A 12,881-nucleotide genomic window follows, 5' to 3' on the forward strand; every position below is an offset into this window, starting at 1 on the left:
TGAGGGAAACCATACAGAATAGAGCTGGGACAAATAGGACAATTTTTTTTTTGTTAGGTTGGTAGCCAGAATATAACAGCTCCACACAACTGTAAATGTCCACTCTTCAATCCACATGAAGAAAAGGGTAAACATGGTTGAACTCAACCACTAGTTGCCCATTAGGAGAGACTTTCCCAGTGTACTCCATTTCAAAACTTTTTCTTTTATCTCTTTTTCAGATCTTCCTCAGAAGAATAGGCTTGTTGCTTTACAGTGTTAGTGATCCATTCCCTTTGACGATCCCTAGGTGGAGATGGGGCATGAGGATCCTCCAGGGGAAAAGGTCACTACCACTGGGCAACAACCCTAGGTCAGGAGGTTCTGTCAGGATACTTTCCTGGTCCCAGATGGGAAGATAAAGTCTCAAAAACAACCACCACACGTCAAGGTGCGTAAGCTGTCCCTAAAAGCATAATAAGTAGTCTTAATTTTGATTTTGTTTTCCAGTATACATTGTACTTAGCGTTTCACTGAGGTCGTATTTATCATTATTCTGCATATGATTTGGTAAAAACAGCTTCCTAATTTACCTGGGAAGCAACTGGGTGTGAGATTGGTTAAATTTATGATGTAAAGAGGGTAGCAGGTTGCATGTGTTCGGGTGTTTAGAGTGGGACTATAACGTGTGGCAGAGGCTTACAGCTAAATTGTTCTTTCTTTTAGGAGAACATGGACAACTGCCACATCAGTGACATTGATCACATGGGCAAATCATTCTGTTCCATCTGGTCCCCAAAGTCTCTCTTAAAGCCTTACAGAAGAACTTTGCCAATCATTTACATACTTCGGGATGGCTTGGCATGCCATGGGATATAATAGGACAAGTGAGAGGTGTGTCTTTTTATGCTATGGTTGCTGATTGATGGAAGCTGCATAAATACAAATGGACTAAAAATGGCACAAAGTTATCTGTCATCAGGCAGGAGCTAAAGAACCAGGACCCTACCTTCTCTAGGTCAGTGTTGGGAGAGGCTGATTAGCGAGTGAGGATTGGCAGATAGAGGTGACCATTCAGTGCAATAAATTCTGATCGTATAGGCTTTGCCCAGCATTCTTCATAAATAGTGGGTACCTATAAATTTCATGAAATATGACTAGAAAGCTCTGTAGATTTAGAAATAGAGAAAGTTACTAACAGACATTGTTAGAAAGCCTAGGAACTAGAAAGCTAAGTTGAGAGTTATCTAGGAAGATCTATCTATTGTACTCAGAATCTTTAGATAAATTCTCCTAGGGCCAGTAGCCTATGTAAATTTTGTTTTTCTTTTTTTTTGTTTTTTTTTTGTTTTTTTTTGGTATTTTAGCTGCAATGTTAAACAACCTATGTGAATTTTCTTATTGTGAGAATATTTGCCTTCCAGAGTGACTCACCTTTATCTCAAAGAGCAGTATTACGAGTTTTGGAAATGCTGCTCTGTGGCTGTGTTTTGTTAGTCCTGAGCCAGGAGACTTAAATAAAGCAAACTTGAGGTGGTCCTAAAACATTGAAGTGAGCCTTAAACATTGGAAATACCTTATGTTTTTCCCTCTCATATCTATTATTTTTGTGATCTCAGTTATTAATCATTTAAAGGGACTCTTTCCTAGCTGATTGGCACTTACAACAGGATTGTAGTTTTTTTTTTTGAGATGGAGTTTTGCTCTTGTTGCCCAGCCTGGAGTGCAATGGCGCAATCTCAGCTCACTGCAACCTCTGCCTCCCGGGTTCAAGCGATTCTCCTGCCTCAGCCTCCTAAGTAGCTGGGATTACAGGCATGTGTCACCACACCTGGCTAATTTTGTATTTTTAGTAGAGACAGTGTTTCTCCATGTTGGTCAGGCTGGTCTCAAACTCCTGACCTCAGGTGATCTGCCCACCTCAACATCCCAAAGTGCTGGGATTATAGGTGTGAGCCACCGCGCCTGGCAGTTCTAGTCTTTAACCAAGGTATAAGGCTATGACTGGTGGTGGTGTCTCTAGTGACTCATCAAGTGATATTTGGCAAGACATTTTCCCATTTATGCCAGTTTCCTATTCTGTTGAATGAGGAAATTTTCTCTCTAAAGACCTAAAAGTTTTGACTTTGTAGGTTTCAAAGTTCTGTGGAAACATTTTCTATTGCTTATTAATTTGAATCTTACATAACTCTAGCACAGTACTCAATACTTATGGCATTTACATGGTTTATCTCATGTGTTTTTATAGCTCTTCATTGTTCCTATCTGCCAAATCATTACACTTCCTACAAGCAGTGCAGAGAGCTGAGTCTTCAGCAGGTCTAAGAAATTTGAACACATTGAAGGAGGTCAGCCTTCCTACCTGAAGATCAACATGCTTGGCACTCTAGCACTTTAGGAGAGCTGAATGAAGTAAGTTGTTGGTGTTGCAGTCCTGTGAGGATCACTTCAGAACTATTAATAACAGCTGTTTTTTGGGAGCTGGTGTTGGCTGTGGTGTGTTGGTCTAATGTGAAGTGGGGCTAAATGTGAGATGGAAAGATGACCTGTCTTCCTTATTACCAAGTTCGCTGAAGCGACTCAAAGACATTATGGTCTTCTTACCAGTTGTATCACAGAAGAATCTAGCCTTTGCTTGTGTGTTCTGTGTCTTCACTGTATACGTCCTCTGTCATTCTTAGAGCCTTAAACATTGAGAAGCTTAAAACACCATTTCTGCTTTCTGCTGAAAGGGTAGCCCTTTCTCATCTCCATTTGTGAGAGACTCTATCGTCAGTTAAGATTAGTGTAAAAAGAAAACTAAACTCTGAAGTAGCCATTATAAAAGTGTGAGAATGAAGTCAGTTTTCCAAAGAGTTGGGGAAAGGTGATGCTAAAGGAGGGGATTGAGCAAGTCTTATCAAAGAGCCCTTTATGAAAATATTTAGTTATCTGTGACATCCCATTTGGCTCTTCCAGAAATCCTAGTGAATAATTGTAACAGAATGTTAAGAGGCACACATTGTGTGTTTTAAATCCTCTGCTACTCATTAGGTATATGACCTTTGGCAACTTAAAGTCTCTGATTAGACTTGGCCTGTTTGTGAGGGTTAAATGAAATCATGTATGTAAAGTGCACTATTGCAGTGCCTGGCACATGGCAAGTAAAAGGTAAGCCAAGAAGACTCATAAGTTCATTTCCCACAATATAAGTGACCACTAGCACTATCAGGTAGCTGGCAGAGTTGGCATGCTTTGGTTCTATATAAGAAATCCCTAAGGTAAAAGTTTGTAAATAGAAGAGCATCTGTGTTGGTGTTGGTGGTTGTTATAATTATTATTGTAGTAGTATAAATAGTATTGGTAGTAACAATAGTTTAATATAATTACTAATGACACTTTTTGATTTTTTTTGTCTTTCTGTGATGCTTTTCATGCTGCTTGTGCCCCTCACTGTATTTTGTCTCTTCTGCTACTTACTTTCTCTGAATGTCTGCCTTTGCTTATCTCTTGCACTCAAGTGTGTATTTCTTAGTCTCTTTCTTCCTTGTCTTTGCTCTTTGTTCTCTATCTAAAGTGTGTCTTACCCATTTCCATCTTTTTCTTGCTAATTTCTTTCATGTGTGCCTTTGCCTCATTTTCTCTTTTTGTTCACAAGACTGGTCTGTGCTTTGTCTTAGACATATCTCTCATTTTTCCTTTTGTTGCTGTTTCTCTTTGCTCTCCTAAATGTGGCTCTTCTTTCACGCTTTATTTCATGTCTCCTTTTTGGGTCACGTGTGTGCTTTTTGTCCTCCTCTTGTTCTGTCTACCTCTCCTTTCTCTGCCTACCTCTCTTTTCTCTTTGTGAACTGTGATTATTTGTTACCCCTTCCCCTTCTTGTTCGTTTTAAATTTCACCTTTTTTCTGAGTCTGGCCTCCTTTCTACTGTTTCTACTTTTTATCTCACATTTCTCATTTCTACATTTCCTTTCTGCCTCTCTTGGGCTATTTTCTCCCTTTTTCCTCCCCTGCGTGCCTCAGCATCTCTTGCTGTTTGTGCTTTTCTATTTCAGTATTAATCTCCGTTGGCTTGTGTTTCTTCTCTGCTTCTTCCCTTTCTACTCACCTTTGAGTATTTCAGCCTCTTCATGAATCTATCTCCCTCTCTTTGATTTCATGTAATCTTCTCTCCTTAAGTATTTCTTTGCATATGTGGGCATGTATACGTGTGTGTGTGTCATGTGTGGCAGAGGGGCTTCCTAACCCCTGCTTGATAGGTGCAGAACGTCGGCTATCAGAATGAGCGTTGTGGAGCGGTTCCTTATGCCAGGCTGCCGTGTGAGATGATCCAAGACCAAAACAAGGCCCTAGAGTCTAGACTGCAGTAAAACCCAATACTCAAGTAGGACAGAAGGTGGAAGGCTCATATGGATAAAAGGCCCAAAGTAGAAGACAGATGGTTTGAGACTTGAGACCCGAGGACTAAGATGGAAAGCCCATGTTCCAAGATAGATAGAAGCCTCAGGCCTGAAACGAACAAAAGCCTCAAGAGCCAAGAAAACAGAGGGTGGTCTGAATTGGACAGAAGGCCTGAGTTGGATGGACGTCTCAAGTCTTGAATTCGAAGTCTTAAGACCTGGGACAGGACACATGGAAGGCCTAAGAACTGAGACTTGTGACACAAGGCCAAAGACCTAAGATTAGCCCAGGGTTGTAGTTGGAAGACCTACAACCCAAGGATGGAAGGCCTCTGTCACAAAGCCTACCTATATGGATAGAGGACCCAAGTGAAACAGATATCTCAAGACTAAAGGCCGGAATCTGGAGGTCCATGACCCAGAACCCAGGAAGGATGGAAGCTTGAAGACCTGGGGAAATCCCAAGATGAGAACCCCAAACCCCACCTCTTTTCTATTGTTTATACTTCTTACTCTTACATATTTCCAGTTCTCCTGTTTCTCTTTAAGCCTGATTCTTTTGAGATGTACTTTTTGATGTTGCCAGTTACCTTAAAGGAACATATCTTTAGATTGACAGTATTATGCCTGGGCCAGTCTTGAGCCAGCTTTAAATCACAGCTTTTACCTATTTGTTAGGCTTTAGTGTTTTGTAAACTTCTGTTTCTATTCACATCTACTCCACTTGAGAGAGACACCAGAATCCAGTCAGTATCTAATCTGGATTTTGTTATTCCCCTCAGGAGCAAACATTCATATAGGTGATACTGTATTTCAGTCCCCTCTTTTAACCCCAGAATCCCTAGACTGAGAAGATAAAATGGTCAGGTTGTTGGGGAAAAAAAGTGCCAGGCCCTCTAGAGAAAAATGTGAAGAGATGCTCCAGGCCAATGAGAAGAATTAGACAAGAAATACACAGATGTGCCAGACTTCTGAGAAGCATCTGCCAGCAACAGCTTCCTTCTTTGAGCTTAGGTGAGCAGGATTCTGGGGTTTGGGATTTCTAGTGATGGTTATGGAAAGGGTGACTGGGCCTGGGACAAAGTGAGGTCCCAAGGGGATAGCCTGAACTCCCTGCTCATAGTAGTGGCCAAATAATTTGGTGGACTGTGCCAACCCTACTCCTGGGTTTAATACCCGTCTCTAGGCTTAAAGACGAGAGAACCTGGGACTATTGAGCACAGATTTTTTTCCTTCCTGTTTATGTGGGAAGTTGATTTAAATGACTGATAATGTATATGAAAGCACTGTAAAATGTAAGAGAAAAACCAAGCCGTGCTCCTTAATAGTGCATTGGCAATCATGCATAGTTAACATTTGAAAGTGCATAGTTAACATTTGAAACTGTAAGGGGTCAAAATCATAAATACTTTAGACTGTGGGCCATACGGTTTCTGTTACGTATTTGTTTTTTAAACAACCTTTTTATAAGGTCAAAATCATTCTTAGTTTTTGAGCCAATTGGATTTGGCCTGCTGCTCATAGCTTACCACCCCCTGATGTATTATTCGTTATTCAGATAAAATGTCTGAATACTAATAATTTCCTTTTCTGTGCCTGTCCCTGTGCTAGGCACTCAAAATGCAATGATTATTCACATGTAGGTGACCTGAAGAAAAATAGTGAATATGCTTTGTAAACTATAAAGCACTTGTATTCTACTGTGATAAACATTGTGGATACAAAGAAAGGAGCAAGCATAAAAAAGTGCTCTTTCAAAAGGATATAGTACTATGCAGACACAAAGAATTGTTTGATAAATGAATAAATTATATGTATATTTGAGGCCAGTTTGTGTTTGCTGCTCTGGTAATTTTGAGTAAAAATGCAGTATTCCAGGTATCAGAAACGAAAACACATGGAAACTGCTTTTAAACTTTAAAGTATACTGAAAACATAAGGGACTCAGCTTATTGTGGTCACCTATAATGTGCCAGATACCATGCTGGGCACTAGAGCTACCAAAGGGGAAAAAAATACTCTCATAGAACAAAAAATTTCAGAAAGGTGCGTATTAAAGTGCTTTGTAAACTAAAGCACAATACAAATGTCAATGGGCTACATATTTATGAATGAATGAATGAATGAAATTAACTGCCTCTTACATACCAGCTATTGTTTTGGGTACTGTGAAATACAAGATTAATTCTCCTATAATAAAAGGAAAGTTTATCCTCTAGACTATTCAGATGTAAGGAATGAGATATTGCTTGATTTTAAACAATCAAGACGTTACTGGTGAGGTTGAGTTAAATTACTACCGGTACATTTTCCCGGGTAACCGGGAAGGAGCTAGTATAGGAAATGAAGTAATAGAAGTGAGGTCCAGACCAAAAGTCACTTAATTAAGCTTGCGAATGTGCTTTCTAAATTATAAAGCACTTGTAAATGTGAAAAATTCGATGCTTTCTGTATGAATAAAACTTTCTGTAAGATAGGTATTGTCTCTACAAAATTCTCATTGTATACTTAAACCACAATGAGAAGGGTTCTATAAGTAGTTATACAAACCAAGGGTTTAAATACCTGTTAAATGGATCAATTTTGATTGCCTACTATGTGAACTCATTGTTAAAGGCACTGAAAATTTACCATATTTCATTTACCCACAGCCAAAAATAAGGCAATACCTATGTTAGCATTTTGTGAACTCTGAGGCACCATGTAAATGTAACTGTTGATTTTCTTACTTGGTGCTGAGTACTAGGTTATACAATTGTGTGATAGTTATTATATTGTGCAAATAAAGTAGGAAAATTTGAGTAACAATGATTAACTTTTGAATACGCATATGCAAGGGATTGGTTGTCTGAAGAATGCCACTATAGTAGTTATCTACTGTGTGCCAATCTCATTGCTAGGCATTGGGGATGCAAAGATAAACCATCTTTATTGTGTCCTGGGTAGCAGAAGAAAATAAGTGTAAAATCAATTTATAATTTCTAAACTGCCACCCATATATAAGCAGTATCTGCTGAATGATCATTGATTACTCATATCCTTAGAGATAACAGCTGGGGGCACAAACATTTATTATAATTATTGAACCTACAACAGAGACCTTTGTGTAGATTTACAAAGCCTACAGTTCTATACAAATAGGAACGAACTATTGGCTTACTGAATGGTGATTACGTTCTGATTTACAAAGCCTACAGTTCTATACAGATAGGAATGAACTATTGGCTTACTGAATGGTGATTACTTTCTGTGGGGCTCGGAACTACATGCCCTAGGATATAAAAAAAGATGTCATCATTATAGAGTGCTCACAGAAGGAAATGAAGTAATAGGTGTGAGATCCAGACCAAAAGTCACTTAATAAGTTTATTCAATGATGAAAACATGGGACAAATGGACTTAAGCTAAGTAGAGAGATAAAGTCCTGTCCAGAAGATATGTGCTCCCTGGCCTGATTGAAGAGATGGAAAATTTTCGCAAAAAACAAGGTGTTGTGGTCTTCCATCCAGTTTCTTAAGTACTGATGATAGAAGTGAATTAGACCCACCTTGGCCTGGCTTACAGACAGTGAAGGAGTAAAAATAAATGCCTCAGGTTTGCTTTTTGATTCATTTGATAAACAAAGCATCTTTTATGTGGAATGTACCTTTCTGGGTCCTGAGGATGAGAGAGGTGAGGGCATTAGACTACTGACAGCTGAAGATAGAAGAACATCTTTGGCTTGATTGTGTAAATAATATTTCTGTGCCTATTCTCTGCAAGGTCCTATGCTTGGTAAATTAGTAAATTAAATAGGTCTGATCCAGAAGACACACTCAATTGCCTTTGAGATTTAAAAAAAAAAAAAGAAAAAAGAAAAAGGCAAGTTTCTTTCAAAATGGAGACATTTTTCCTAGTTTCAGGAATCCCCCAAATCACTTGCTCATTGGCTTAGTTTGAAGCCAGGAGACTGATGAAAGGACTCAGGGTTTGTTCTTTAATTTATTAAGCAAACATTCTGCTTTTATTGCAGTTACATGGTTCAAGATGAAACAACTAGTTTTAAAGGTATTTGCTCATTGGTCTGGCTTAGAGACAGGAAGACATTTGAGCAATACAAAAAATTCTTTCCCATTTACCATATTTAGTAAAAATTTATTAAAACTGAATAAAGTGCTGTTCTTAAGTGCTTGAAAGACCTAAACCAAAGTGCACTTTATCTCATTTATCTTATGGTGGAAACACAGGAACACATTCTCTAAGAGACTGTTTCTTTAGTTGAGAGGAAACTTCATTGAGTAGCTGTGATATGTTCGTTACTAAGGAAAAACTAAACAGATCACCTTTGACATGCTCTGTAGAGTGGGAATAAGAAAGGGCTTTTTATTTTTTCAGTCATATGAATATTGATGAAGATGATACTAAATGCTAAATGAAATACATCTGCTCCAAAAGTCATTTATTTTGACTTGGAGATGCAACAAAAACACAATAAATGGAATGAAGTGATACTCTTCATCAAACAGAAGTGACTGTTATATCAACCATTGTGTTAAATGCTAGACAGAAAACAAAAAAGATCATGACTAAAAGACACTTGCTTATTAATTGGCTTGGAAAGTAGAATATAGGAGAAAGGTTACTGTTTATTATTTTTTTTCATGTATTCATTCATTCTACAAATATATTTGGGTGCCAATAGGTACTTGGTATAAGGTTTTTGGCCCCAGAGACATGGGAAAAAAAAAAATGCATCCCTTCCCAGAGAATGCCTAATACTTTCCTTTTGGCTTGTTTTCTTGTTAGGGGCATGGCTTAGTCCCTAAATAACATTGTGTGGTTTACTTCCTACTCCATATCTCTTCTACCACTCTGGCCACTACGATAAGCAGGGAGCTGGGTTTTGTAGTGAGCTTGCTCCTTAAGTTGCAGGAACTCTCCTTATAATAGACACTTCATTTTCCTAGCCCATCCCTCATGAAAAATGACTGACCACTGCTGGGCACCAGGAGGGATGATGACTAACTAATTCCCAAACCCCAGTCTCATTGGTACCAGCCTTGGGGAACCACCCATATTTGAGCCACAATTGGTTTTGAAGTGCATTTACAAGGTTTGTCTATTTTCAGTTATTTACTTTTTACGTGCTGACACATACATACACTGCCTAAATAGATCTCTTTCAGAAACAATCCTCAGCTAATGCATAGCAAAATGGAGATGGAGACATGATTTCTCATGCAACAGCTTCTCAATGTATACCTTAGAAATGTTCTCCTTTTTATCAAATCTACTCAAGAGGGGCTTTTTATAGTAGAATAATATCAGTGGATGAAAACAGCTTAACATTTTACCATGCTTAAGTTTTAAGAATAAAATAAAAATTGGAAATAATTGGCTAAAATTGAAAGGAATTTTTTTTTTTTTTTTTTTTTTTTTTTTTTTTTTTTTTTTTTTAATTTCTCTAAATGTAGGCCTGGCTGGGCTTTGACCTTTTCCATTTTAAATCACTCACAGAGGGTGGGACAGGAGGAAGAGTGAAGGAAAAGGTCAAATCTGTTTTAAGGGCAGCCTGCCTTTGTTCTGAATTGGCCTTAAGAACATTACCAGCTCCAGGTCTAAAGTGTTTAGTTTCATGCAGTTCCAATAACTGTTCATTGTTGAGATGAGGACAAAATCCTTTGTCCTCACTAGTTTGCTTTATATTTTTGAAAAGTAATTATTTTTGTCCAAGTGCTTATCAACTAAACCTTGTGTTAGGTAAGAATGGAATTTATTAAGTGAATCAGTGTGACCCCTCTTGTCGTAAGATTATCTTAAAGCTGAAGCCAAAATATGCTTCAAAAGAAGAGGACTTTATTGTTCATTGTAGTTCATACATACTTTCAAAGCATCTAAACTGTAGTTTCCATGGCAAGTCAATTACATCCATAAGTGGAGAAGGAAATAGATAAATGTTAAAGTATGATTGGTCGAGGGAGCAAGGTTGAAGATAATCTGGGGTTGAAATTTTCTAGCTTTCATTCTGTACATTTTTAGTTAGACATCAGATTTGAAATATTAATGTTTGTCTTTTAATGTGTGATATCAGCTGGACTCAGTAACACCCCTTTCTTCAAGTGGGGATGGGGAATGCATTATTGGAAAACGGAAAGAAGAAAGTAACTAAAAGCCTTCCTTTCACAGTTTCTGGCATCACTACCGCTACTGATTAAACAAGAATAAGAGAACATTTTATCATCATCTGCTTTATTCACATAAATGAAGTTGTGATGAATAAATCTGCTTTTATGCAGACACAAGGAATTAAGTGGCTTCGTCATTGCCCTTCTACCTCAAGAGAATTTATCCCAAAATGCTAAGATAAATGGAAGACTCTTGAACTTGTGAACTGATGGGAAATGCAGAATCTCTTTTGAGTCTTTGCTGTTTTGAAGATTGAAAAATATTGTTCAGCATGGGTGACCACCAAAAAGTAATCTTAAGCCATCTAGATGTCACAATTGAAACAAACTGGGGAGTTGAGTTGCTATTGTAAAATAAAATATACTGCTTTGAAAACTTTGTATTTTGATGTGACAATTTCTAACTCACTGTCCCTAACCACACTAATTACCCTAAGTTCTTCATTTCTTTTTTCTTTCTTTTTTTTTTTTTTTGAAGATGGAGTCTCGCTTTGTTGCCCAGGCTGGAGTGCAGTGGTGCCATCTTGGCACACTGTAACGTCTGCCTACTGGGTTCAAGCAGTTCTGCCTCAGCCTCACCAGTAGCTGGGATTACAGTTCCGAGCCACTATGCCTGGCTAATTGTTGTATTTTTAGTAGAGACGGGATTTCGCCATCTTGGCCACGCTGGTCACGAATTCCTGACTTCAAGTGAACCACCTGCCTCGCCCTCCCAAAGTTCTGGGATTACAGGCGGGAGCCACCGCGCCCAGTCTCATTTCTTTCTTTTTTAAAATGACCTTAACCACCCAGTGCGGGTAAATGATTTGAAGTCTAATTTCTTACAGTGTCAGTTGTTTTGGTCAAGGCTACTGAGAAGCAGAAACCCAATAAAAAATGTGAGAAGCAAACAAGTATTGAGGACCAAAAGTGGGAGAGGAGCAGGGTATAAATAAACTAAGTCTGTGGGAATTAAGCATTTATGAAAGAGGCCCAGACGCTGAGTAGGTGAAAGGATCTTCAGTGTTTCTAGAATTCGGAATGATCAAATACCCAAACATTAGATTGGTGACTTTATAGGCAAATGAAGCAGCACAGTATTATTTTTTTAAGACGGAGTCTGTCTCACTCCAGGCTGGAGTGCGGTGGCGTGATCGGCTCACTGCAACCTCTGCCACCCGGATTCAAGCAATTCTGCCTCAGCCTCCCGAATATCTGGGATTACAGGCATGTACCATCACACTGGGCTAATTTTTGTATTTTTAGTAAAGATGGTTTCACCATTTTGGCCAGGCTGGTCTCTTAACTCTTGACCTCAAATGATCCACCCACCTCGGCCTCCCAAAGTGCTGGGATTACAGGCATAAGCCACCGTGCCCAGCCCCCAGCACGGTATTCTATAGGCAAAAGTTCCTACTCCTTTGTTGGAAATTAAACTGGAAACTATGGTGTTTTTTTGGACAGTCTTGCTCGGCCACCCAGGCTGGAGTGCAGTGGTGTGATCTCGGCTCACTGCAACCTCCATCTCCCAGGTTCAAGCGATTCTCCCGTCCCAGCCTCCTCCAGAGTAGATGGGATTACAGGCACCCGCCATCATGCCCGGTTAATTTTTGTATTTTAGTAGAGACTGGGTTTCACCATATTGGCCAGGCTGGTCTTGAACTCCTGACCTCAGGTGATCCACCTGCCTTGGCCTCCCAAGGTGCTAGGATTACAGGTGTGAGCCCCTGCGCCCGTCCCAGTACATGTACCTTCAAAACCAATGCCTGAAGAACTCTTACATATGTGTTAACAGTTGAATTTTGTCATTATAAATGAGTAGAGTTTGAGGTGATAAAGTTGACCCATATCCTAGGGGTTGCTTCTGAACTGGGAGGGTCCTACACGGACTTTACTCTTATTTCTTTGCAAGGCTAGATGTGTAGGACAGAGGGAAAGCAGGTGAGGAGGTAAGGAGACTTCCTGAAGTTATTCTTGAGTGTCTTCTGTTCCTCTGTCCATCCCTCTTGATTCCTTCAGCCGATCCTATTCCCACAGGGGCTTACTTCAGTCCCCTTGTCATATCTGCTGTGCTTACTCTTGTGTTTGTGGTGCTTTGGCCCTCAAATTCTCTTCATTCTCTTGTAAAATTTGAAGGGAGAGGAAATGAAAAACACCATGTCTCCTGGTTAGTGAGGAAAGGTCAGACAAGGCAATTTTATAGGGGCAGTAGGAATGTTTAGAAAATGTCAAAGCATTTGATAGTATTTTTCAGCTTTTGTATTTTTTTTGTGGTGAGTATGAAGTGATCACTGTATGTCTGTAGTTAGATTTGCTGCCAGCCCAACCCACATCCACAAAAACTTGTGCCTCCTATCAGTTTACTCTTTTACCCTTGGT

The 12,881-nt window shown here is 39.2% G+C and overlaps 1 long non-coding RNA gene across 4 annotated transcripts in view; it reads left to right on the forward strand.

The window, feature by feature from the left end:
* Positions 1 to 10,904, forward strand: part of LOC104662097 — a 33,363-nt gene extending 22,459 nt beyond the window's left edge. Inside the window, exons 4-7 of one of the 4 annotated variants that reach the window (XR_004058423.1) lie at positions 222 to 430; positions 2,228 to 2,391; positions 3,480 to 9,451; positions 10,525 to 10,904. This is a non-coding gene — a long non-coding RNA (uncharacterized LOC104662097). Of the gene's footprint in view, positions 1 to 221; positions 431 to 705; positions 874 to 2,227; positions 2,392 to 3,479; positions 9,774 to 9,812 lie in introns of those variants that run through there. The other 3 variants (XR_004058425.1, XR_004058424.1, XR_004058426.1) reach the window with 3 other exon arrangements.
* Positions 10,905 to 12,881: the final 1,977 nt, after the last annotated feature.

The sequence above is a fragment of the Rhinopithecus roxellana genome, chromosome 7 (genome assembly GCF_007565055.1).
Source record: "Rhinopithecus roxellana isolate Shanxi Qingling chromosome 7, ASM756505v1, whole genome shotgun sequence".
NCBI classification, from domain to species: Eukaryota; Metazoa; Chordata; class Mammalia; order Primates; family Cercopithecidae; genus Rhinopithecus; species Rhinopithecus roxellana.